The sequence below is a fragment of the Pleurodeles waltl genome, chromosome 6 (assembly GCF_031143425.1).
Source record: "Pleurodeles waltl isolate 20211129_DDA chromosome 6, aPleWal1.hap1.20221129, whole genome shotgun sequence".
NCBI classification, from domain to species: Eukaryota; Metazoa; Chordata; class Amphibia; order Caudata; family Salamandridae; genus Pleurodeles; species Pleurodeles waltl.
The window spans coordinates 292,349,311-292,373,794 of record NC_090445.1 but is presented as its reverse complement, the minus strand read 5'-3'; the positions used below and the strand labels follow the sequence as shown (position 1 = coordinate 292,373,794).

General features: G+C 48.7%; 1 protein-coding gene across 1 annotated transcript in view; it reads right to left on the bottom strand.

The window, feature by feature from the left end:
- The window catches only part of LOC138299645 (zinc finger protein 664-like), a 274,275-nt gene that overhangs the window by 8,728 nt on the left and 241,063 nt on the right, over positions 1-24,484 (bottom strand). The gene's annotated exons all lie outside the window — the stretch shown is intronic.

The following is a 24,484-nucleotide window of genomic DNA, read 5'->3' as shown; positions in this document are numbered from 1 at the left end:
ACTGAGTGTTTATGCTCTCACTGTTTTTAAAATTGTCATTGCAGGCTAGTGACTAATTTTACCAATTCTGATTGGCACACTGGAACACCCTTATAATTCCCTAGTATATGGTACCTAGGTTCCCAGGGTATTGGGGTTCCAGGAAATCCCTATGGGCTGCAGCATTTATTTTGCCACCCATAGGGAGCTCAGACAATTATTACACAGGACTGCCACTGCAGCCTAAGTGAAATAATGTCCACATTATTTCACAGCCATTTTACTTAAGTAACTTATAAGTCACCTATATGTCTAACCCTCACTTAGTGAAGGTTAGGTGCATAGTTACTAAGTGTGAGGGCACCCTGGCACTAGCCAAAGTGCCCCCACATTGTTCAGGGCAATTTCCCTGGACTTTGTGAGTGCGGGGACACCATTACACGCGTGAACGACATATAGGTCAATACCTATGTGTAACTTCACAATGGTAACTCCGAACATGGCCATGTAACATGTCTAAGATCATGGAATTGTCGCCCCAATATTATTCTGGTATTGGGGTGACAATCCTATGCATCCCCGGGGCTCCAGCATGGAGCCCGGGAACTGGCAAACTAGCTCTCTGGGGTTTTCTCTGCAGCTACCCCTGCTGCCAACCCTCAGACAGGTTTCTGCCCCCCTGGGGCCTGGGCAGCCCAGTCCCCGGAAGGTAGAACAAAGGATTGCGTCTGAGAGAGGGTGTTACACCATCTCCCTTTGGAAATAGGTGTTAACGGCCTGAGAGGAGTAGCCTCTCCTGGCCTCTGGGAATGCTTTGAAGGGCACAGATGGTGCCCTCCTTGCATAAAACAGTCTACACCAGTTCAGGGAGCCCCCAGCCCCTGCTCTGGCACAAAACTGGACAAAGGAAGGGGGAGTGACTACTCCCCTGTCCATCACGACCCCAGGGGTGGTGCCCAGAGCTCCTCTAGTGTGTCCAAGACCTCTGCCATCTTGAATGCAGAGGTGTGAGGGCACAATGGATACCTCTGAGTGGCCAGTGCCAACAGGTGACATCAGAGACCACTCCTGATAGGCTCTTACCTGGTTAGGTAGCCAATCCTCCTCTGAGGGCTATTTAGGGCCTCTCCTGTGGGTTTCTCATCAGATAATGAATGCAAGATCTCACCAGAGTTCCTCTGCACTTCTCTCTTCGACTTCTGACAAGGATCCACCGCTGACTGCTCCAGGATGCCTGTAAAACCACAACAAAGTAGCAAGAAGACTACCAGCAACATTGTAGCACCTAATCTTGTCGGCTTTCTGGACTGTTTCCTGGTGGTGCATGCTCTGAGAGCTGTCTGCCTTCACCCTGCACTGGAAGCCAAGAAGAAATCACCCGTGGGTCAACAGAATCTTCTCCCTGCAAACGCAGGCACCAAATTTCTGCATCACCGGTCCTCTGGGTCCCCTCTCATCTTGACGAGTGTGGTCCCTGAAACACAGGAGCTGGATCCAAGTGACCCCGACAGTCCAGTGGTCCTTCTGTCGAAATGTGGTGGAGTTAAGTCCTTGCCTCCCCACGCCAGACAGTAATCCTGTGTACTGCGTCATCTGCAGCTGCTAGGGCTTCTGTGCACTTTTGCAAGACTTCCTTCGTGCACAGCACAGCCCAGGTCCCCAGCACTCCATCCTGCATTGCTCAACTAGCTGAGTTGACCACTGGCTTCGTGGGACTCTCCTTTGTAGTGTTGAGACAACCGCCATGCTCAGATTTCTTGAACCCCTGTTCAAGTGCTTCTGCGGGTGCTGCCTGCTTCTGCATGGGCTCCCTGTGTTGCTGAGTACCCCCCTGTCTCCTCCTCCAAGGGGCGACCTCCTGGTCCTTCCTTGGCCCTGGCAGCACCCAAAATCTTCAACCGCAACTCTTGCAGCTAGCAAGGCTTGTTTGCAGTCTTTCTGCATGGAAACAACTCTGCATCCTCCAGCACGCCGTGGGACATCTTCTGACCAAAGGAGAAGTTCCTGGCACCTTCCGTTGTTGCAGAATCTTCGGCTTCTTCCACCCTGAGGCAGCCCTTTTGCAACTTCCGGGGTTTAGTGGGCTCCTGCCCCCCCTGGACACTTGTGTGACTCTTGGACTTGGTCCCCTTCCTTTACAGGTCCTCAGATTCAGGAATCCGTCTTCAGTGCTTTGCAGTCAGTTGTTGCCTTTGCAGAATCCCCTATCTCGACTTGACTGTCTTTTTGGGGTAGTAGGGTAACTTTACTCCTACTTTTCAGGGTCTTGCGGTGGGGTATCTTGGACACCCTTAGTGTTTTCTTACACTTCCAGCGACCCTCTACACACTACACTAGGCCTGGGGTCCATTTGTGGTTCGCATTCCGCTTTTGGAGTATATGGTTTGTGTTGCCCCTAGGCCTATTGTCTCCTATTGCAGTCTATTGTGTTCTACAGTGCTTGCACTACTTTTTCATCGGAGAGAATCCTTGCCTGTAGAGCATGGAGCAATTGTAAATACTTAAAAAATCTGGGAGGTCGACATCTCATTTTACATTTGAAGGTAGGTAAATTCAATGGCCTTTTGAAGCATTGTAAATAGGCAGGAGAATGAATGAACTGCAGCTAATAACGCAAACATCACAGAGAGTGAATTGGACATTTTCTTGGCTTTCATCCAAACGGGTCACAAGAATGCCCTAAAGAACCATCTCATCACATCGAAAAGCCAACTAGTGTCACTGAATGACCTCAAAGGGGATAAGTTTAGCTTCATCAAAAAAAACTAGTACTTGAGATAATCAAGAAAGGACGTAGTGACGGTGCCCAGGAACTAATGGCCTGCCTCAGCCATTATTCAAACTCAACTTTGAATTCTGGGCAGATGTACTAACCCCAATTTTTAATCATTGGGTGGCAATCCAATCTATCCCAGAGTCATAGAGGGATGCTATAATCCAGCAGCAGCAAATCTTCTGACACTCTCAAACCTCATCAGGAGAGACAGTGCACAAATAAGGTACATAAAAAAATATAGGGTAAAAGGCTGATTTAATAGAACACGTCTGGAACTTATAAAAACCATTCAACCTGGGCAGAAAACTTCCTTACAAACAAATAATACCTCACTGATACAATATAAATTTCCTAAACAACCACCCTTCTAAAATACCACTTGCACCTTGCACCCAATAATTCTCCCTTCACATCCCAACCTGTCATACAACTCCTGTCCCTTAGACATCAAAGATCTTCCCCCGTAATCTTCTCCCAATCCATCCCATTGTTCATTGCCTGTATCCCCGACCTCCCTAACTGTGCCTCTCTTGTAAGCCTCCTATCGCAACAATTGTCCTTTTGTCAGGCCCTCAAGCGGCCCAGACCTATCAGCAGCACAAACCCCCACAAATCATTAACAAAAGCACAACCAAGAAAGCACCATACCTGTCCCATCAAAACAACCTGACCCAAAAAGTAAATATTGTATTTTTATGGGTAGGTGTTAGGGTGACCTTAAACTGACTGACCCGCCTCAACACCTGGCATTCTGTATGGAAAAAAACTCTAAAAAGGCAATACTTTTCTTCTGGCTCACATTCCACCCCAAAACAATCCAAAACCACATGCACCTGCTGCATCTGCAAAAAACGCCACTTGCCAGAGCCATTCCTCTTCCAAAGACAGCATTAAACTCCTTCAAATAGGTAATCCAAATCTGTACATCAGCTCGGACACTTGCTTTGATGCGCACCCTATGATGTGGAAGAACTGCACCTGAAACTGAAAAGCCCATTCTCCTACAAAAAGCTCTGCTTGCGCTCACAACCCTACATGCAAAGTTAAAATGGCCCAACAGCTTTTGCACCTTCCTTAACTCCAACTTCTGGGATAACAATGCTTCCTCTACCAATGTCAGCAAGGTGTTCGCTTTCTCTTGAGGCAAATAAACTTTTATATGTACATAATACATATAAGAAACTCAATGCACAAAAAAGTCAATGACGTCACTGGGCCTTCCATTTTTTAGTGAGCCACACGAACCCTCAACTCTGCCATTGCCATCTGAAAATCACTCACAGCTTTTTGGTAATGCCCAGTGTATCCTTTGCACACCAAGAAAAAACATCACAAACCGTTGACCATATCGAAACTGAAAGAACAATCGGAAAAATTAACTGAACGTCTCACACATGAACAAGAAACCCATAGGCAACATCCTGTCAATGAAAGTGGCACCACTAAACTGCAATCCTAACAAGAAGAAATCAACTGGATGAACTGGCAACAGCCGAAAGCCTGACTGTTTATCTAACTTTTCCACCTCCACACCTTCAACACAAGCTCTCACCAACCAAACGGCATGGTCAACTGACGCATACCGAACAATAACATCTTCAGATGCATTACAGTCATTAACTGACTGTCCTTCTGGCCATGAGAAATGATGGATCAACCTGAACTCACCTTGTAGTTTCTTTAACACCACATCAATGGAGAATAATCTGCTAAATCAATGGCCATTCGTAGAAGGAGCCCACAATCCTACTGGCTGATACTTCCTTCTGCAATTTTGTCATGACCACCGTCGGATTAGCAAGAGCATACAATCCAAAGCCTTCCACAAAACACTCAAAAAAAGGCATAGTGCATCAGCACTGCTGTAATAAAACTGAAGCCAATAACTGAGAATCTCAGATTTAATTGGAGTAGGCCCCTTTTTCCACCACCAATTGCTGACCCCTCCATCTACATGGAATTGCCATCCCTGACAATTATAGTATATATTGCCCATGTACTGCACAACTGGGTGCCCCCCTCCCTCACAAAGCTGGCATAATTGTGTTGAAACATACACTGGACATGTGCACATTCCCTGTTCTTTCAACATGCTCCATTCCGGAATAATTGGCCTCTGCTGAATTAACTTACCCCGAACTGGGTGGAAAGCTCCTGAAAGGCCTTATACTGAAAAGGTAAACCACTTGCCGTAGGAACCCAAGAAGCCGATTTAATAGGCCGCATCCACCGAATTCATTATTCATTATCCACATCACCCTATTCTTTCTCAGGATTCACACTCAAACGAGCCCTAAACTCATCATCATACCTAAACCAAGCAAAACTCCCATAATCCATCTGAGCTCTCCTGACAACATATATGTATTGAAAGAGAGCAATGCATTGTTCGGGATGGGCCTCGCCAAATTACACTTGCATATATCAGGAATGCCAACGTCCAGTTCTCAATCATGGTAGGAACTTTCAGCAGTCTGGCCAATTCCCATTCCTCTTCCTTAGAACCTTCCATCACCTGTTTTTTCCCTGTGCAGTATTTTAAAAACATCCACAAACTCCCTCTTCCTCATTTTTTCCTTCATCACTTTGGACAGATGTGCCCCAAAGGCACTGATATTCTTATACATGGCAACTTTTTATGTTTAATACTTCCCTCAGCATCCTCTTTTTTGGTCTCCTCACCATTCCCTGCATCAATAGATACAAGATGAGTATCTTTGTCCTCACATACTACACTTAAATCGCTGTCATCATCGACACTTAATGCACTGTCTTTGCCCTCTAAAGGTTTGGTTCTTGTCCCCTTCCTACCTGCATCACCACCTGGCATATTTTTTGTAGGACTGTGTTCAATAGCGACAGAAACCAACTGAATTACATTTATCTATTGGCATCCTCTGACATACCCACCCCAAACACCTTTGTCCGCTTACCAGGTCTCAAGTAACTCTGATCAGTTTGTCTCGTCCCTGCTACTATCCGCTGCGTACTCATAGTCACCACCTTCCGTTACATTTGACTGTCCTTCTCCTTAAGCATTTTTTCTCCTTGAACTGCACAACACTAAAACTTCCTCCAACATTAAGATCCCCCCAGGTCGCCCAAAATCTTGAACCCGAAAACCCAAACTGTTGGCTTTTGATTCATCCCAAATCTCCTCCTCCTCCAATGAAACCTCCTCAGAATCGTAATCCAACAATTCTTCCAGCTCTTCTAGGTACCCCCTGACTCCAGAATTAGTACTCAGTTGTTTTCCATCCCCAACACTCTCATCATCATTCCAGTAGAGCGGACGTGTTGAGCTTGATCTCAGGTAAGTCACTCCAGACCCATCTGTGACTTCAGACCGGTGCCCTGAAGTCACCCAGGACTTCACCAGTAGCTGGAGACCATTACTGACCTCTCTGTCAGCAATGGACGTCTGGCCCCTATCAGACCACTCAGCCTGACTGATTTGCCACACTCAGGCGCCCCTGCAGCCGCCCTAAGCTGTCCCTGCCGAACTTTTGAGCTATCTATATATTTAAGCTGTGTACGCTTTAAACTTGCAGACTACTTTCCCATTCTCACCTGACCCTCATCAGCAATGAGTAAATCTTTAGGGATCCCAGAACCACCAAGTCACAAACAATCTAGGAGTCAATCCATTATTTTGCACTCCCAATAATTGCACCTTGGTCACCATGGGACTAAACTGTCAAGAAAGGAAAATACCAAGACGGTCACTTCATCCCACCCTCCCTCGCCTGCATATGCCTCCAAATTCACCACTGGTCCTTACAATTCTTCCCCAAACCCAGCGCCACCCACTTGTTCCAATTCCAATTCGGAGTCTGCCAGTATAACTATAGGCTCTGTGCTGTTTCCTATGGGTAGCGCCATCTTAGGAGCTGCTAATTTTCCTCGAATGCTCGACATCTGACGCTGTCTGTTAGCAGCACCCCTGCTGCCGCATGACTGCCGATGTATTCTTCATGAGCAAGCCCGGCCCCATCCCGCCCACACGCTCCCTCAGGAACAATTCTCGACAACACAAGTTACTCTGGAAACCTCACCAAGCCCTAATTTGACCCTGAGGCAAACTGCTGCAACTTAACCGTCTTGCTGACCGGTAAGAAAACCTTTCTAGCCACGCCACAGCATGACTTCCCACCGCATTTTACAACTCTTGCTCATGGCGGTGAACAAGCAAAGACCGCTGCAGACACACCATCTGCTGATGCCCTCTTCAGGCACCTCAAACCCAGCAATGCCTGCTCTAAGACCACTTCTTTAATAAGGTCTTCCCTACCTTTATCCTGAAGCACCTTCAGTGCTTCTACTACTTTACTGAGTCTTGTCACTATATCTGCCACTAATTCGACAAATCCCAAAAACCTCTCTGACCTCGGGCTACCCCAGCTGGCCTTGACCTCAAACTCACTGACCTGCCCCCGGGTGTGCCAGGTGGCCAAAGAGGCCATCCCCACAGCCACTATCTATTTAAACCTACAAACCCCACCCCTTACGAACGCTAACCAAATGGCTCACTTAATGTACCAACTGGACGCACCACTCATCCCAAAAGTCCAAGGGGAGACCATGCGAGCCTGGCTCTACACAAACTTCCATGGACACAGCAAACTCAGTTAAATTTATGTTGTGTTTCATATTGTTGAATTGAACACAGCGTTTCACTCCGTCCTCAGAGGCTTTGTACTGCAGAAAATAGCCCACTGGGTCATTCTTTCTGCCTTCTAAAAAAATATTATGTTTTTATATACCAAAACATAGTTTCACTGTAAAATCTGTAGCAGAGTTGCACACAAATTTTGTACTGTGGTTGATTTAACACAGGAATGCGTCCTGGCGCAAATACTTTTGAATATCTTTATAGAAGATACATCGACAGACTTGCAGAGGGTAAATGTGCATGCGCCCAAGCTCGGCAGCAAATCTATTTCATGCCTTTTCATGCAGACAATGCCCTTTTAGTAACTCAAAAAGGACTGGGCTCCAATGACTCTTGATTAAGCTTCATGAAAATGTTGAACCTAATGGGTTACCCATTAATTCATGGTTATGGGGAGAAAGATCACAAAGCCGGGATCTTGGCATTTACATGGCTTGCCAATCAAGAGAGTAACAGTAAAAAAAACTGGGGGTTGTGACTGATATCCAAGGAACGTTCCTGCCCCAGAAAAAAAATCATAAAATCAAAGGCTTCTTCCTTGCTTCACAACTTCTTAAGTATTTATAAAAAAAAAACTGGGGCCCAACCCTTTATCCCAATTGTAAATGTCGTACATGCCAAAATACTGCCAACTACTGCATATGGGTCAGAAGCAATTTTTGGAAGACAGGTCGTGCTTCTTGATCAGCGTGTCAATGGCTTTCTGTTTGCTATCCAGCAGCCTCTCCCAACAGGAGACTGTGAGCGGTTTCTGTATATGTGTTTCTCAATAAACTCTGAAGGCATATAATGTTGGGATAAACATACAGAAAAGAATTTTATAAAACTATGACATCAACCTGCCCTCTACCCACACTGTATCAATAATTGCAGTGCTTTGTGTGTGGCAGGTTTAGTTAGCCCTCGGCCCCACAGCTCCCCACCATGCACAATATCCTTCCATATAAGAGCAATTGCGTGGTAAGGAGGCCAAGGTCAGCTGTCATTTATTCACCTGTGAGACACGTCCCCTCACTGGAGCAGTCCTTTACTGTAAGATTGTCCAGTTCAGCCCACCCTTGGAATAACCACTTGGGTCTCTAGCAGATCCAGAACTTCTGTCACCCATTGCCAACACCACAGCCAGATCTCTCTCCCTCCTTTTTTCCCTCTGTTCCCTCGTAGGGAGTTTGGCACCTTCACTGAGGTGCCCGTTTTCTTTTAGGCGCTGGTATTGGTTGAGAAAGCTTTCCGCCCCTCTCCAGCATGTAAGCCTCCAGCCAATACCATGACACTGCTGCATTTGTAAAAAAAAAAAATCCTTTTGCCATTGAGAGTAATCTTCAGCATGGCAAGTGCAGCAGGGTGTAATGGATACCCTGGTCTCACAAGGTCCTTTTAACAGTAATAAAGGACAAGCTTTGTTTTTGCATAGCCATTGAGTAATCCAGAGATAAAGATACCCTGCTACTGTCCAACATGAGAGGGTCCGCTAGTCTCACCTGTATCACAATGATGTCCCTATCTGTATAGGCCACCATAGGTCTTAGTGGGTGCCTAGCAGAGGGCAACGTGCAAGGACCCGGTGTGAATATCTAGGGCACATAACTTAGTAAGCACTTAAGGGACATCCTTACCTGCCAATGATCACTCTAAATACAATACCCTGGCTTGACCCTCCTTGCATCAGGCATGCCCACGATCTGTAAACTTTTCCTGTGAATATACCATTGTGTGTCATCCAGTCTCTGCTCCACAGTACGTAGTCATTGTAACAAATTTGTTACTGCAGTGTCTACATGGGCCACGTGTGGCTAAGTCTACAAAATGTTGTTGCATTTCTTCTTCCAAATTCCTCTGGTCATGGCGCAGGAGTCCTAAACCCACCAGGACATCAATTTTCATCTCAAGAGTCTTTCTCATGACTTCAGTGGCTGCCAATATTTTATCCAGCTTATCAGGCTGATTCAGTAGTCAGTAAGTCTTGAGATTGTGATGTGTCCAGTATCTCGTCCTGCAAAGAGTGGCAGGAGCTATGCTCCAGTTTAGCTGGACTAGCTCCAGGTAGCTGCCCTCTCTGCCTCGCACTTATTGTGGCTGCAGAGTTCCACAAAGACACTTACTGTGTCATTTCGCTGTATATATTGCTGTGTTAAATCACAAGTGTTCCTGATGATGCAGCAAGGTAAGAGGAGGCAGCTGCAGCCCCTGGTGAGGTACAGGTGGGCTCTTTAACTCAGTCGGGATGACAGCGTGCTCGCCTTGGGGCCAGTTTCCCAATTCCACTCCTTGGCCCTGGTGTTGATGCACTAGGCCAAAGTGCTTCCACATCTCTGTGGCGCTAGCACAGTGGCCCAGGGAGGACTTCCATGCCACAGTCTAGTTTAGGGGGGGGGGGGGGGGTCCAACAGCCAAGAGGTACATGTCTCACCACCTCATCTCTGACATGTCTCACCACCCCATCTCTGCCATCCTAGTCAGTGCCCCCCACAACCCCTCGCCGTGGCCCATGGGAGCGTGCGCGGTCCTCGCTCATCTACCCAGAGCAGCTCTTGGATGCAGACTGGGTCCCACTCACTGGCATGGGCGGGCCTGGGCTCCCATGTACGGTGACCCAGGTCCTCCATTGTCTGTTCGTCAAACTAGGGCTGCCAAGGAGGCAGCAATCACGCTGGCTGACATGCACTGCAGAAACAGTCAGGCAATACCAGGCTGCTAGCCCCGCCGGGCTGGCATCTTAAGGCCACTTTGCATATGCCTAGAGTTACTAAATGAGGGGCATGTCTTTTAAAAACATATTTTTAATCAGTTGGGGCTTCATAGTTGTAGACAAGTGGTATTTGTGTGGCATCATGTTACGTATCTACGCCTGGTTGTGCAATTTGTAAAATGTATGGGCATTACAGAAAGGAAGCGAAAATTGAAGCTAGAATTTCCAAAGGGACTGGGAACTCATCACAGGGGATACTTGCTGGCTTCTATGTAAAACCTTAGTATGATAGAAGAGATGTTTTAGAAGCTGTTATGAATTGCCTTAATTTTCTGCCCTAAAAATCTACTTAGCACCTTGCTAATTGCTGCTACCTTTTCAAATGAGCGTTTCAGGGAATGCTTTAGTTGGTATATAGGAGTTTGTTGGCAGCAATGTAAAATGTGCATTAATTGCAACAGTTAGGATCCCTTCATATTTTTTTTTAACAGAAGTGGTATGGGTGCTGCCTTGTATCGTCATTGATATGTGTGAGAAGCTGCTAGAAACCTCCCTCTCCTTATCTTATGCTGTTCTAAAAATTCAATTTAGCACTTTAGTAAGGCTGTCAGTAATTATTTGCACTTACCAAATGAATTCTTGGATGGCATTAGCTTTTTATTCTAGTTTACTGATAGCAATGTAATTTGTGCATGCATTGTAATAGCTGGGACTTTTTTCCTTGATTGTTTTAACTCTCTCTTTATGATCTGGTGTGACAGCGGAACTGTCGCCACACTAATCTGATATTCATAGCAGGAGAACGACTTTGGCACCGCCCACAAATTGGGAGTCAAGAATACAGCATTCGATTGAACAGAAGTGGAGCTCCTGCACAGAAAAAGTGTTCGTAGTCTCTTCCTAATGGCTCCCAGTCATCTAACCCGGCCACCGCATGAAAGCATACTGTCGTAGCAGCAACTTCAGTTGCCAAGCTGTGGGTCAACTTTTGTATTCATTTTTTTTTTTTTTTTACAGCGCGCATTACTTGTTTCTAGGCACGGGGAGATTGAGTGATCTCCGTGTCAATCGCAAGCATCAGGTGAGGGGTGATGACCCCGATGCGCAAGCAGTATCATGCACCAATTTCAAACAGCACGTGGTACCGCATTCAGGCCTTATGAAATAAGACTCAGCCACTATATTGTATTTCTCTGGTGGCGTTCTGCACAGGAGGTTAACTCGGATCCCCTGCACTGAGGAGATTTACAGTAACCTGGCACTCCAGTTATTTCATTGGAACAACACTACATCCCTCCCAAAGTAAACTAGAACGTAAAATGCGGATAACATTTCTAGATTAGGGCCATGGCAGGCATAGGGCTGAAAAATAGGGAACACAGAGAAAAAGACAAACACAGTCAAAATACCCAGATAATACAGTGTCCGGTATTTGTGACCCAACATCGTCAAAGCAGGTGATTTTTCAGGCTCGTAGAGGGCAAGGGATTAGCTCTTAGTTCATACCTAGTTCGGGTGCTGCAATCAGGATTCCGTTCTGACTGGAGTAGAATCTTTTGAATATTGATATGTTTCGTGTGACTTCTTCTGTCCCACGCCAGGCACAGATCTTGATACCTTGACATTTCATGATGGTCGAGGGGCGGCACTCAAAAGGCAATCAGAACTTGTTTCCTGGACAGCGATCCTTGAGGAGTACTAGGTCTCCAACTTTGAGATTGGACACTTTGGCACACCTTCGGCGACTTTCTCTGTTATTAGATTTCTTTCACCTCTCATACACTGTTGGTCAAACAACAGCTTCAAGAGCCCAGAGATGGTGATGAGGGTTAGAGTCCAAAACTACCCTACCTATAGACAGGTGTCCTGGTGCTCGCCCATTAGTAGAGGGTGGAGCCTGGTGTTAATCTCGTAAAAACAAATAAATGGCCAGTTCTGGAGCTTGCAGCGTGCTGCTGCAATCCAGATGACCTTATTTAAAGTCCTCATGAACCTTTCAACTTCCTCGTTGGCTTGATGCCAACGGGGACTCATTTTTTGTGAGAGATGTTAAGAGACTTTAGGCAGGAGGCTACCTCTTGGCCTCAGAAAGGAGGTCAGTTAGCTGTCCTCAACTCCATGGGTGGCTATGACTTTCTTGATTTTGGGGATCACTTGATAGACACCCAAGATGAAATTATTTCCACTTCGGGTATTTTGGGTAGTCATTGATGATGACCATGGGGTGTCTTCCATAGGGGAGTCTCCCGAAATCAAGGCTAGTGCGCACCCATGGCTGTTGTGGCCCTTTCTCAGTCCCTACTTGAGCCGGGGGAATGAAGTCACCTGAGGCTTGACACCAAATGCATGACATCAACAGTGCTTCGACCTGGGGGCGGAGCTAGCCTGCCGGCAAGATGGGCATCACTTTGTGAGGCTCTGCCGGACTTAGGGCTTTAAACGTAAATTTATCCTGACGTGGCGGTGTTGGGGGGGCCCTCTGTACCGGGAGCCCTCCAGATTGTTGAGGTGTCTCCGCCTGCTGCTGGATTTCGGCTGCTGGTGCGCCCACGGTGGGATGGCGCGGAGCGGGCTGGGCCGGGGGCGGACCTGCCGTGGAGGCCTGTCCGGTCGCGAGGGCTGCCACGCGCTCACGCAGGCGGCTGAAAGAGGCCTTGGTGCCCCGCGGGTGCGGGGCACGTAGTGGGTGCTTCCGGGGGGGACCTTCAGCGGTCGCTTCGGGCCGCAGCCCTCCCTGGGAGAGATCTGGCCAGCCCTGGGCTCACGGTATGTGGCCTGGTGGTGGCGGCTGCGTGGCCTGGACAGGTGAGCCTGGCCCGCGTTGGAGAGGTGCGGGTGGCTGCCGCGCTCTGCTGCTTTGGTGGTGGCTGGCCGGGAGGCCTAGGCGCCCTGTGCGTGCGGGATGTGCGGTGGGTGCCGCCTGGGGGGGGACCTTCGGCGGTTGTTTCGGGCAGCGCCCCCCCTGGGGTTTGGGGTGTGAGGCCTAGTGGTTTTGGCGGCCGTGCGGTCTGGCCAGCTGAGTCTGCCTTCCTGTGGAGAGCCGCAGAGGGCTGCCACTCTGTGCTGGCTTGGTGGCAGCTGGAGGGGCCCCCTAGATCGGCGCTCATATCGGGGTGCAGGGCCCCCTGTCATTCCATACTGTGGTGCTGCTCGGTTGGGCCGGAGGCTGGGTCCTGAGCATTGGTTGTCCCGTTTTGGAATGCTTGGCCCTGGGCTTTGCCAGTGGGCCCTGGGGCCTTGATCGCCGGCTGATTCGGGCCGGGGGGAGCCGCCTGTGACATCTGGTGCCGCATTGGCCTTATTGAGGTTTTTTGAGGCCTTCTGTCGCTGGACTGCAGTGTGACCTTTGCTGGCTGTGCTGATGGAGATAGTTGAAGATTTGCTGGTAGAGATGGTGGTAGAGATGGTGGTGTGATGGAGCTTCTGGACGACCCTTGATGCCTTTGCGGAGCTTACTGAGTGCATTGAGGACCTCTGGTGCTCACCTGGCTTTGACTGGGCACTGCCTGGTCAGAGGTGGCTGCAGGTTTTGCTGTGGGCCCTGGCTGGGTCCTGAACTCTTTGCTTGAATTGGCAGGGCCACGAAGCTTGAAGGTTTGCTGGCGACTGGCTCCCCGGTGCAGTACGTTATGGGTAAGGCAGAGCAGCGGCAGGCAAAGCTCTCTTTTGGTGGTGGTAGGCAAAGGGGGGCACCCCGGGGCCATCAACTGGAGAGGTACAGATGGCAGAATGGTCCTCGGATGCTTCGGTTCAGTCCATATTTTTGGATCTCAAGAGTAGTTTGGCGGGCATGGACGCCAAGCTGGACCATTTGACAGAGCAGATGGATTGCATCCGTGCCCGCGTGGATGAGCATGATGCCCGTTTTGAGCAGCTTGAGTCACGCACCTCGGAGCTGGAAGACCAGGGACATGGTGAGAGAGAACGTTTGCTACAGATGGAGCGGGTACTGGAGGTTATCAGAAATAAAAATGAGGATTTGGAGGCGCGTTCCAGGCGCAATAATGTCAGGATGCTTGATCTTTCTGAATTTACGGACATGGGTAGAATGGAGGACTTCATGGAGAAGCTGCTTGCTGACTTGTTCCCGGGCGAGCTCTCTCGCATGCTGGTGGTGGAAAGGGCTCATCGATCGCTGGGTCCTCAGACTCCCGCTGGGACCGGGATAATGTGCTGAGACTGGCCCGGGAACGCCGCCCAGTGCTATACGGTAACAAAGAGTTATCTTTTTTCCCTGATTATACTCCGACTGTTCAGGCGGCACGCAAGGCCTTTTTGACGGTTAAGAGCTCATTAAGCTTGACAGCGGCTCGTTTTTCACTTATATACCCGGCGAAACTTCGGATTCAGCATGGTGGCACTCTGCATTTCTTTACGGACCCGAAGCTGGTGGCCAAGTTTGTTAAAACGCTACCGCGGAGCGCTGACAGAGGGGGCTGGTGATGCTGGCCCAGAGCGGGTGAATTTCAGTGACACTGATTGGCTGCCACTGAGCTGTGGCACTGCTGGAACCTGGCTCCTACTTGGAGCATTTGGTGTACTGGTCTTCATTTCCTTTTTTGAAGCTGCTATGTCTGCATCTTTGTTTTTCTTTTAGGCCCTCCATCCTCTCCGGTCTGTCTGCTTGCGAATGGTCTGGACGGCTAGCTCACGACCCTTGGATGAGTCCCTTAACTATGTTGTGGACCCCTGTATGTTCTTTTTGGGTGGGGGTGTCTCTACTTTGACCCATTTGGGGGGTCAGCGTGGGTGGGGGGTGGAGAGTTCTTTGGTTGGGTGTTTCAGTGTTGAGTGGTGATATTGTTCTTGTCTCCTTGGAGTGAGTAGGTTTGGCAGGCGGCGACGAGTGGCAAGCAGGTAGGGCATAGGGATAGGTTGCTGGTTCATGGCAGGGGCTGATGGAGACAGTTCATTGTCTTACATGGAATGTGCGTGGCTTGAATGATCATCGTAAAGTGCGGCTCATGTCTGCTTACCTTCAGCGTCACCATATCGATATATGTATGCTCCAGGAGACGCATTTGGATGGCTCCATGATGCATCGGTTGTGGGCTGGGTGGATTGGCGAATGCCATGGTGCGGGGTTTTCATGCTACGCTACAGGAGTGGTGATTCTGATATGTAAGGGGCTGCAGTGGCGTACTCATCGAGTGATCGTGGATCCAGAAAGGCGTTATGTGTTGTTGAATGGCACCCTGTTGAATCGGCCTTGTCGGCTGGTGTCAGTGTATGGCCCAAATGTTGATGACCCTCAGTTTTTCTGCGAGGTGTGACGCCAGATTGATTCACTGGGAAGTGGGTCTGTGATTTGGGGAGGCGACTTCAATGTTGTTTTGGATCCTGATCGTGATCGGGAGAGTGAGACTAGGCCTCGACATTCCGCTGCTGCGTTAAAGACGGTCATGTGTGATGGTGCCCTGGTTGATTTATGGAGGGTGAAGCATGGGGATCAGAGGGAGGGCACCTGCGTTAACTATGTTCATAATAGCTGGTCTCTCTTAGATCGATGGCTGGGCACTCGGGATGTGGAGATGTGGACGCAGTCGGTGGATCATTTTGCTCGGACCCTCTCGGATCACTCCCCGGTCAAGCTGCGGCTTTCCATAGCTGGAGCCCCGAGTGCTGCGTTTGCCTGGCGTCTGCCGCGGGGAGCACTGCGTGATGAGGTGTTTCGAGAAGAGATTCGTGAGGCCATTGTGAATTTCTTTGCTGAGAATCGCAGGTCAGTAGATTCAGCGGGAACGCTTTGGGAGGCCTTTTAAAGTGGTAATTCCGGGAGAGTGTCTTGCCAAGCAGCATGGGGTGCTTTGTGCGTTGTGGCGGGAGCTGGCCGAGCTGGAGGTGCGGATATCGGAGCTGGAGATGAAATTGGTGGCAGATTGGACGAGCGAGACGGTGGCGGCTCTACGTGAGGCGATCTCTAGATATGAGGAAGCCACTCACCGAGAAGTTTGTTTTTTGGGTAAATATGCCAGGGCCCGGCGTTATGGGGAAGGGGACAGGGCGGGTCGGACACTGGCGAATATACTGCGCAAGCCTTGGGCGAGTGGGTACGTGACCGGAATTGATGGGCAGGGGGGTGAGCAGGTACTAGGTATGGAAGGTGTAATGCAGGTTTTTTCACAATATTTTGCGGATCTATACTCTGCTCCCTCTGAGCACAACCTTGATGCGGCGCAGGCTTACTTCTCAGAGATTAGTTTGCTTTGTTTGAGGAAGCTCATAGGGCTTATTTTGACGAGCCTTTTTCAGTGGAGGAGGTCAAGGCAGTTATCAGTGGGCTGCCTGGTGAGAAGGCCCCGGGTTTGGATGGATTAACTCCTGCCTTTTATAAGGAGTATGCTGATATTCTGGCTCCTTATCTGTTGGAGGTCTATGCTGAGGCTTTGGAGGCGGGATCTCTTCCTGCATCCTTGATGGAGGCACTGATTGTTACTATCCTTAAACCGGGCAAGGACCCGTACAGTTGTGATTCGTACCATCCACTGTCCATGATCAACGTGGACAATAAAATTCTCGCCAAGCTGTTGGTGTTGCATTTGCAGCCCCTGATGTCGCGCTTAGTGCTTCCAAACCAGTCTGGCTTCGTGCCGAGCGGTCGACGATGCATAATCTGCATACCTTTTTCGCAGTGCTGGGTGGCCTTTCGGCAGACGATGAGGCTGCTGCTGTGTTTTTGGACACAACCAAGGCGTTTAATTCTTTGGCCTGGCCATATTTGTTTGCGCTATTGGGCAAGGTGGGCATGAGTGCCCGATTTATCAAACTGATTCGCTTGCTGTATTCGGATCCGGTTGCGCGGTTGAGGCTGAATGGTTGTATTTCTGAGCCCTTCCCTGTGGCCTGGGGGACTCGTCAGGTATGCCCTTTGTCCCCCTTTGCTTATCTGCGGAAGCATCATAATCATAGGGGTCGACAATTTCGGCAGCGACCGATTTTGATCTCGCTGTATGCGGATGATATCACACTGTACGTGCAGGAGACGGGTGTGAATATGGATGTCCTGCTGACTGAGGTCGTTCGATTTGGCGGCTTCTCGGGCATCATGATGAATTGGTCTAAGTCGGTGGTGCTTCCACTTACTATTGGTAGTGCGCACTGCTCGCTGCCGTTATTTGGGAGTGTGGCTAAGCTGCGATGTAGAGACATTGTGGCTTGCCAATTACGGTAGGTTGATGGCCTAGCTGGAAGATAGACTGGAGGTGTGGCGTACGCTGCCGCTTTCGCTCAGTGGACGCATTGGCATTGCTAAAATGGTTGTTTTGCCAACGTTTCTGTATCTCTTTGTTAACCTGCCGCTGGTGCTCACTGTGTATTTCCTTAGGAGGCTTAGATCTGCTTTGGTGCCACTGGTGTGGGCGGGCGCGCAGCCTAGGATTGCCTGGGAGAAGCAGACGCTGCCGTTCGAAATGGGGGGCCTTGCTGCCACGGATCTGGAGCTTCATTATTATTGTGCGCAGGCCCACTTTGCGTATTTTTGGATGCATCCTATAAGGTATTTGCCTCACATTGCGCCTGAGAGTGATTTGGTCTGGCCGGATTGCCTGCCGAGAGTCCTCGGATGTATGTCTCGGACTCGTGCGAGAGGGATGGATTCCGTGGCGTGTATTTTCAGGGCCTGGGCTGCTTTAGTGTATAGATCTGGGACAGCTGTGCCTTTTGCCCCTGCGAAGCCGGTTTTGGACGTGGTGGACGAGCGGATGTCTTGTGACATTCGCCTGCGAAAGTTTTTTGAGACATCTGAGTCGTCATTTCTGGGGGACTGGTTTGTGAATGAGTGCTTGCTCTCGCCGGAGGAGGCGCCGCGGGCTAGGGCTGACAATCTGCTGCACAGGTTATATTTACTGCGGGTTTACGCGATGCTTCGTGCGCGGTATCCTGGTCTCCCGGCCGTGCCTGAGACTTGTCGAGCACTCTCAGGATTGAATGGTGAGGGCTGCTGCTTTCTATGTCACGTCACATTCTGACATTGCTTGGATTGGTTGGGATATCCTGCGCGTAATGTATGAACCTCCTGATGGTGGACCCTGCTGTTTGTGCCTGCTTTGCCGCCTCTACTTTGTTGGTTGATTTGTGTTGGTTGTGTTTGTGCCCTAGTGAATGCTCGCGTGGTTCATCCTAGTGGTGTGCTCCTTGCGGCTGTGTTTTTGAATGGCTGGGAGGCTGCTGGTCTTTGTTGAGCTAGATTTGATGAGATTCTTGATCATTGTAATTTGCCTCTGGCGGTTCCTTATGATATTATGGTACAATACTGTATTTCCTTTGTTTGCTGTACAGCTGACAGGGCAGTTACTGGTGTTGTATTGTAAATTTTGCATAAATAAATAAAAAAAAAAAAAAAAAAAAGTGCTTCAACCTGCTTATCCATTAAGGGGAACCACACCTTGGGTCGAATCCAGTTTTTGGTTTTGACCATACCTTGGTGTCCTGCATGTGCAAGATGAATGACACAATCAGTGAGGCTAGAAGGGATGACTAGACAATGTCCTCTCAGAAGACAGTCCATTGGCGTTTGATGACATGCTACTGATTATCTCCCACAGCTTCCAATGCTTTTGTGAGGCACTCGTCCTGGCTGGTGGCTTAGCGAACATTTTCCTTTGAAAGAGTAAGTGGCTGTGATTGGCCAACAATGTATCTCATGTACTCTTCTGTTTCGCTTGCCTTGTCTTCCTCCTCTGCCATGGCAGCTCGAGGGTGCCTAGATAGGTAGAGAAAAGTCCATTGCTACACTCCATAAGGATCATTTCAGAAGAATACCTCTGTAAGATAGCGAGATGGAAAGAAATCTTGTGTCAAAAATAGGTGCAGTTTAATGGGTACCTGCAGAAAGAGAATGGTAGGCAATATGCTACAACCGAGATTGAAATGGCAAGCAAACAGTCAAATCCCATAATCCTTACATGCTTAAATACACGACCGTCTAGACCCCAAGTCGAGGAAACGGCCTTTTGGGTAAGATAATATACAAACAAACACTATAACAAGCAAACACTCAGCCAGACAATATGGTGCTTATCTGTAGCGTGGCAGAAGATCTCTGAGGAGGGAGAGGAGGAGGTGCTCCGGCACTCACTGCGTCAAAGGAGGCGCTCGCTGTGCACCTAATCCGTCCCCTCACTGGACCGCTTGAGGTGAGTGGTCCAGTCTGGAGGCGGCTTACGTAATAAGGGCAATTAAGTGTTAACATGGTACGCCCAGCGCGTCCTCATCCGAGCTGGCCCCGGCCAGTATACCTGCTCGGCACTCTGCGATCGCATGTGGGGTGCACGCAACGCGACTGAGTGTTCGGGTGGCTGATAAACCTGGCACAATGGCCTTTCCCTGATCAGCCTCCACCTTTTTTAGACAGAGGCCAAGGGAAGGGGAAAAGGGAAAAGGAAAGGGGTACATTGGATACCAAGAGATGAGTCACTCGAGACTCAACGAGAGAGCACCCCTGGGACAAGCAAAACGTAGCAACCTCTGAGATGACAGGTGGGAGTGACAATATTGTAAATTTAAGCAATAGAACTATTGACAACCTTGAGTCTAAGGCTCTAAACAAAGGCCTTAATTTTGTCCTCACCCCCAAAATAGACCTCTTCAAAACTAGAACAGAAATTGCAGAGTTGTTTCGCAAAATCTGCCTCAAAACTTTTTTCTTAAAAATAAATTGTGTTGAACCAGAGCGAAACACAAGCCTAAGTCCTAAATCTACCTTCTGTCCAACAACTGGACAAATGCCTCCCGAAGAACTAGCCTTCGAGAAATCTGTTCTCTGCGACTCGCAAATTGCAAGTCGCAATTTGGGATGCAGAAAGGTGTCTCAGACACCTTCTGCAAGTCGCTATGGGGTCGCAAAGACCCACCTCATTAATATTAATGAGGTGGGTCGCAAATTGCGGCCCCATAGCGACTATGGGCACTCGCTAACATGGAGGCCTGCTGACATGTTAGCGACCTGCTGCTCAATAAAGCAGGTTTTTTTTTTTTTAAATGTAGCCCGTTTTCCCTAAGGGAAAACGAGCTGCATTTAAAAAAAATCCGAAACCTTTTGTTTCGGTTTTTTCAGGGCAGGGAGTGGCCCCTTGGACCACTCCCTGCCCTGAAAAACTATTTTTGGGTGCAATCACAAACTGGAAGGGGTCCCATGGGGACCCCTTCCAATTTGCGATTGTGTTACCATCCACTTGAAGTGGATGGTAACTGCGATGCCATTTGCGACCGCATATGCGGTCGCAAATGGTATTGCATACCATTGCGAGTCGCAAATAGGAAGGGAACACCCCTTCCTATTTGCGAGTCGCACATGCATATTGCGAGTCGGTAACGACTCGCAATATGCATTTGTGCATTGCAAACCCACGTTTGCGAGTCGCAAACGGCGATTTTCGCCGTTTGCGACTCGCAAAAGGGTTGCTACATCTGGCCCCTGGGCCCTGAAGAATGCCCCCAGACCTTCCTTGGCTCTTTGTAGAGGGCAGAAACATGTCGGCCATTTTTAGATAGGTGACCCAGTGAGTCCTTGTTCTCACTAAGGTGTCCCATCCTTGTTTTTAAACACAGCAGCAGACACCATTATTAAAAGTGTACATTGCACACTAGTAACTGCTTAGATGTTTTTATATCTTTCCCTAGCTTAGCTGGATCCCACTAATTCCAGAAAATAAAAATTTACGCACTCCCTCCCGTTCATTTAATGGTGAAGTTGAGTCCGCCCAGGTGGCACTGTCCTACCTGGGTGGGGCTAGGTGGTCAAATGATGAAGCATGACACTATATAGTGTGCGAGACCACCTAGTCCGTAAAGGAAACGCCACCCCCCCCCCAATCACCACTTCACAGCACTTACACTTCATTCATACACCCAGTGAGGTCCAGGATCTCCAGGAAAATCTCCCTTGGGTACAGCTCCTCATTATAAGTGAACCCCATACCTTTTTGTGTATTTTGGGTTTTATGTAACTGGCTTATCCATGATTGGAATATTTGATTTATTAGTAAGTCCTTAGTACAGTGCACTCAAGGTGCTCAGGTCCTGTAAATCAAATGCTACTAGTGGGCCTGCAGCACTGGTTGTGCCACCCACATAAGTAGCTCTGTAATCATGTCTCAGACCTGCCATTGCAGTGTCTGTGTGTGCAGTTTTAACTGTAAATTCGACTTGGCAAGTGTACCCACTTGCCAGGCCTAAACCTTCCCTTTTCTTACATGTCAGACACCCCTAAGGTAGGCCCTAGGTAGCTCCAAGGGCAGGGTGGAGTGTATGGTTAAGGTAGGACATATAGTAATGTGGTTTATATGTCCAGCCAGTGAAATATTGCTAAACTCGTTTTTCACTGTTGCAAGGCCTGTCCCTCTCATAGGTTAACATGGGGATTACCGTTAAATCTGATTAAAGTGTAGATTCCCTCTGGGAGCGGATGGACATGTGGAGTTTGGGGTCTCTGAGCTCACAATTTAAAAATACATCTTTCAGTAAAGTTGATTTTAAGACTGTGTGTTTGAAAATGCCACTTTTAGAAAGTGAGCATTTTCTTGCTTATACCATTTCTGTGACTCCGCCTGTTTGTGGATTCCCTGTCTAGGTCAGTTTGACAGCTGGGCTGGTTGCACCTCACACTAGACAGTGACAAAAAGGGGGCCGGGGTGTAGCCTGCATATCCTGATGAGCCATCTGTTCTAGGAGGGAGGGGAGGAGTGGTCACTCACACCTGAAAGGGCTGTGTCTGCCCTCACACAATGCAGTCTCCAACCCCCTGGTGAGCGTCTGGGGCCTGGCCTGGACAAGGCATGATTTCACATTCACAAGAGATTTTGCTTTGGAGTAGGCCTACTTCAAAAGAGAAATTGAGCATAAGAAGGGCACCCAAAACTACAGACTTTAGATCACTTCTGTACATCAAGAGGAACCTCTGTCTGGAGAGGAACTGAAGAGCTGAGAAGTGCTGTCCTGTCTGTGACTGTGCTTTGTGGAGCTATCCTGCAGTTGCTGCTACTGCCTGTGCAAAGGGGCAAAGACTGGACTTTGTGGTATATTCCTGCTTGAGAAGGACTCTCCAAGGGCTTGGACTGAGCTTGCCCCCTGTTCTGAAGTCTCAGGGCCAACAAAGACTTCCCTTATCAGCACATGGACTCTCTGCTGAGACTCCTGCCCTGACAAGGGGTGCCCTATCCAGTCCCTGGGCCCTTGAAAGGAAAAGCTGGTGAAAAGCCAAGGAAATGGACTTCGGACGACTCCGGACAGACGCCGCTGCTGAATCCGATAACGCCACCTGCAACCGACTCCGTGATCTTTGCTGGAACGCGACGAACTTCGCAGGCCCGACACAACTGCAGCCCTGCCAAAGTCCGCGACTCCGTTGAAGTCGCCGCACCCCGTCTTGACTGATCCCGCTCGAAGTGCACGGATTCAACATTTCGCACGGACGCCGCGATCCCCGACTTCGCGCATCGGTTTGTTTTCACTCTTTACCAAGGATACTGTACCTGGGGGTCTGCGTGACTCCGTGGCCGGCGCCGCTGGTGTCGGATAGTTGGGAACGACTCCGCCACGACACCGTGTTAACACCTCATCAAAGCATTTTGTGTTTCTAAGAGCTATTTTTGAATTTAATCTTTAAAAATTCCTACCTTGACTTGTGTATGTCGGATTGTTGTTGTTTTGGTCTTGTTTTGTTTAGATAAATATTTCCTATTGTTCTAAACTTGTATTGTGTCATTTTGCAGTGGTTTCATTAAGTTACTGTGTGTGTTGGTTCAAATACTTTACACCTAGCACTCTGAAGTTAAGCCTACTGCTCTGCCAAGCTACCAAGGGGATAAGCAGGGGTTTGCTGAGGGTGATTCTCTTTTACCCTGACTAGAGTGAGGGTCCTTGCTTGAACAGGGGATAACTTGACTGTCAACCAAAGACCCCATTTCTAACAACCGTGATAACAGGACTCCTCTGCGAGGACGAGCTGGTGGTAGCCTGACTGCAAGTCTAGCTTACAGAACCAACTGGCCCTGCTTAGCTCACTGATCAGGTCATCTATCGTGGGGGATCAAGTGTTGTCATCTTTTGATGGCGACATTGGGCAGACGCATGGCAACACATATTTGCACTTCACCGGATTGGTTGGGTTTTCTAGCTACAACGATCGGAGATACCCAGGAGGTTGGCTCTCTTACCTTTTCAATCATGCCTGCAGTCTCAAGCTTGTTATGTTCCTTTTCTACTTGGGCTCTCAGATGGAAGGCAATGCGTCTGTGTCCTAGGGCTACAAGTTGTATGGACTGATCTATCTGCATTCTTATCTCTTTTCCACTCAGGAAATCAGTGTCCTCGAACACCTTTGGGAAATTTGCGATGATATTAGTTATGGCTTCCTGAAATACCTCAAAAGTGAAAGTTACTATGCCAAGGGCTTCTGAGGCTCGGCACCCTAACAACATGCCATAGCCGTCTTCTGCAACATAGAGAAGGACTTTCACTGACTGGGTATCCATATGTTATGGTTGTTATGAACTTTCCCCTGATGACAAGTGGTCTGTCTTGCCCTTATGGCATGGATCTTGGATCTTGTACTCAGGCTGTGGGGGGCATTAAGGTGTGGTAAGCTTCGGAGGACATTATGTTTATGTGTCCCCAACTGCCAGGATTGGATGGATTCCCACATGTATTTAGCACCGTGGCAGACAACATGCTGTCGGTGCGACCGTGCCGATGGTGAAAATGGAGTGGATGATATGTTCTTTGCTGTCGTCATCATCCATATCACTGCTTCTTTCTTGCGTTGCCCAGAATGGGTTTACGGTATTGTGTGGGATGCGTCCTTTGCTTGATCTGCAAACCTTCAGGAAGTGGTTGAGCTTCCCACACCCATCACACCCTTCACCTTGGGCTGGACATGCCCCTGGGTGGTGAGTTGACCCTCCACAATAGCTACATGTTCTTGGAGATGTGCTGCTCTTCCTGTGTCTATTTTTGCTGTGCATCAGCAAAACTGCGTTGACTGGTTCCACTTTTATCGGTTGGTGCAGGGCTGCTTCCATGTGGGAAGCGCACGCTTTTGACAGTTCTTTTGTTTGCCCCATTGTTAAGATTGTCAGCTAGGGACCTTCCGGACTCTTCAAGAATGCATTCACGCAACCTCGTAGAGGCACGACCTTGCATTATTTGCCCTCTTATTGCTTGCTTTTTATCAGCAAAACCACACAAGCTGGTTAGTTCTTTTTAACAGATGTAGAATATGCCAATGGATTCTTCTACTTGTTGTCTTACTTGGTAAAATACAAATCTCTTGTAGTCCGTGTTTGCCATTGGTTCGTAATGGTCGCTAAGATCTGCGATGAGGGCGAGGTGCGTTTTAGAGGCAACCTCTGCAGGTGTTTTGGAAATCCTA